Source organism: Galeopterus variegatus, unplaced genomic scaffold (genome assembly GCF_000696425.1).
Source record: "Galeopterus variegatus unplaced genomic scaffold, G_variegatus-3.0.2 Scaffold2135, whole genome shotgun sequence".
Lineage (NCBI taxonomy): Eukaryota > Metazoa > Chordata > Mammalia > Dermoptera > Cynocephalidae > Galeopterus > Galeopterus variegatus.
This window is the reverse complement of record NW_007728246.1, coordinates 333,129-336,059: the sequence shown is the minus strand read 5'-3', so window position 1 is coordinate 336,059 and position 2,931 is coordinate 333,129.

The following is a 2,931-nucleotide window of genomic DNA, read 5'->3' as shown; positions in this document are numbered from 1 at the left end:
AGCCGGTCTGTATATGGGATCCGAACCCTCGGCGGGAGTGCCGCCGCGCTTCCCAAGCGGTGCACTGTAGCAGTGCGTCACCGGGCCGGCCCCTCAAAAAACCAACTTTTTGATTCATTGATCTTTTGTATCATTTTTTGAGTTTCAATTGCACTAAGTTCTGCTCTGATCTTAATGATTTATTTTTGTCTGCTAACTTTGGGTTTGGATTGTTCTTGTATTTCTAGTTTTTAAGGTGAAGTATTAGGTTGTTCATTTTCCATCTTTCCATTCTTCTGAAGTAAGAATTTAATGAGATAAATTTCCCCCTTAATACTGCTTTTGCAGTATCCCACAGGTGTTGGTATGATGTGTCATCATTTCAATAAATTTTTTGATTTCATATTTGATTTCTTCCTGGACCCATATGTCATTAGAATGCTGTTTAATTTCCATATATTTGTATAGTTTACAGAATTTCATTTGTTATTAATTTCTGATTTTAATCCATTGTGATCTGAAAAAATACATGGGATAATTCTAATTTTTTGAATTTGTTAAGACTTAATTTGTGACCTAACATGTGTCTATCCTGGAGAGTGACCCATGTGCTGATGAGAAGAATGAATATTCTGAAGTTGTTGGATGGAATATCCTGTCGATTTCTGCCAAGTCCAATTGGTCCTGAGTGCTGTTTAGGTCTTGTTTCTCTGCTGGTTCTTTGCATAGATGATCTATCCAATATTGATAGTGGGGTGCTCAGGTCCCCTGTTGTTATGATATTAGTGTCTATCTCCTTCGTTAGGTCTAATAAAGTTTGTTTTATAAATTTGGCTGCACCAAAGTTGGGTGTGTATATATTTATGATTGTTATGTCTTCTTGAGGGATAAATCCTTTTATCATTATGTAGTGGCCCTCTTTATCTCTTTTTATGGATTTTAGTTTAAAGTGTATTTTACTGGAGATAAGAATAGCTACTCCAACTTGTTTTTCATTTCTATTTGCATGGTTTCTCTTTTTCCATCCTTTCACTCTTAGTCTATGTGTGTCTTTATGGGTGAGGTGAGTCGCTTGAAGGCAGCATATAGTTGGGTCACCCTTTTTAATCTAGTCAGTCAGAAAAGACCACACATAGCCAAAGCAATTCTGAGCAAAAATGTGAAGCTGGAGGCATAATACTACCTGACTTTAAACTATACTACAAAGCTATAATAACCAAAATAGCATGGTACTGGCATAAAAGCAGATGGATAGGCACCAAGCCTATACACTGGGGAAGAGACTGACTCTTCAGCAAATGGTGCTGGGATAAATGGATATCCATATGCAGGAAAAAGAATCTAGACCCATACCTCTCACCATATACTAAAATCAACTCAAAATGGATTAAAAAATTAAATACACATCCTGAAACAATACAACTTCTAAAAGAAAACATAGGAGAAAAACTCCAGGAAGTGGGAATGGGCACAGACTTTATGACTATGACCCCAAAAGCATGGGCAACCAAAGGAAAAATAAACAAATGATATTATATCAAACTAAAAAGCCTCTGCACAGCAAAAGAAACAATTAACAGAGTTAAAGAAACAACCAACAGAGTGGGAACAAATATTGGCAAAATATACACCTGACAAAGGATTAATATCCAGAATATACAAGGAACGGAAAGAACACTGAATCAAAACCACACTGAGATAGCATCTCAGCCCAGTTAGGATGGATAATATCCAAAATACTATGAATGATAAATGCTAGCGAAGCTGCAGAGAAAAAGGAACTCTCATACACTGTTGGTGGGACTGCAAAATGGTGCAGCCTCTATTGAAAACGGTATGGAGGTTCCACAAACAATTGCAGATAGATCTACCATATGACCCAGCTTTCCCCCTGCTGGGAATATACCCAGAGGAATGGAAATCATCAAGCTGTATGTATACCTGTACTCCAATATTCATTGCAGCACTATTCACTAGAAGTTGGAACCAGCCCAAATGTCCATCATAGATGAGTGGTTACAGAAATGTGGTATATCTATACAATGAAATACTACTCTGCTCTAAAATAGAATGAAATACTGGCATTTGCAACAACATGGATGGACCTAGAACATAATTATATTAGGTGAAATGAGTCAGGCACAGAAAGAGAAAAACTACATGTTCTCATTTAATTGTAAGAGCTAAAAATAATAAATAAATGCACAATTAAACTGGAGGGGGGAGGGAAGAAGAAACAATAATCACAATTCCTTGAAGTTGTTACAACAAGAGAACAGATATGAGGTTCTTGGGAGGGAGGAAGGAGATGGAGGGGTGAGGGAGGTTTCAGAATTGGGCCACAATAATCAACCACATTGTATATTGATAAAATAAAATAAAATTTTAAACAAACAAGCAAACAAATAAATAAATTCTGGTGTCCTTGGCTCCAACATGAGTTCTTTCAAATATTTAAACAATTAATTTCTCTAGTCTTCAACGAACTCCTACAGAGAGTAAAAAAGTAATGACAACTTCCCTATATATTTATGAGACCAGCATAACTTTGACACCAAAATCTGTACATAGGGTTACAAAGTGTAGTGGAGGAAAGGGGAATGGGGAGGGAAGTCGGGGATAATTGGGTGGGGATGTGGGATATAATCACAATTTGTGGTAATGAGCATGCTGCCAGTAAGGATCTGGCCATCACATCTAGGGCACAAATGGTGACAATCAGCTTTGTACCCCATGACTATTCATAAAAAATAAAACATTAAACATAAAACATAAATAAATAAATAAATAAATAAATAAATGAAAGCAAACCCTTATATTTAAGAGAAAAAAAAAGATTATTCTTTTTAAAAGGTTCTCTCATGAATGCCTCTAGCATTTTTATGGTTTCATTTTATATATTTAAATCTTTGATCCAACTTAAATTAATTTTAGTTTTAGGCCTAACATATT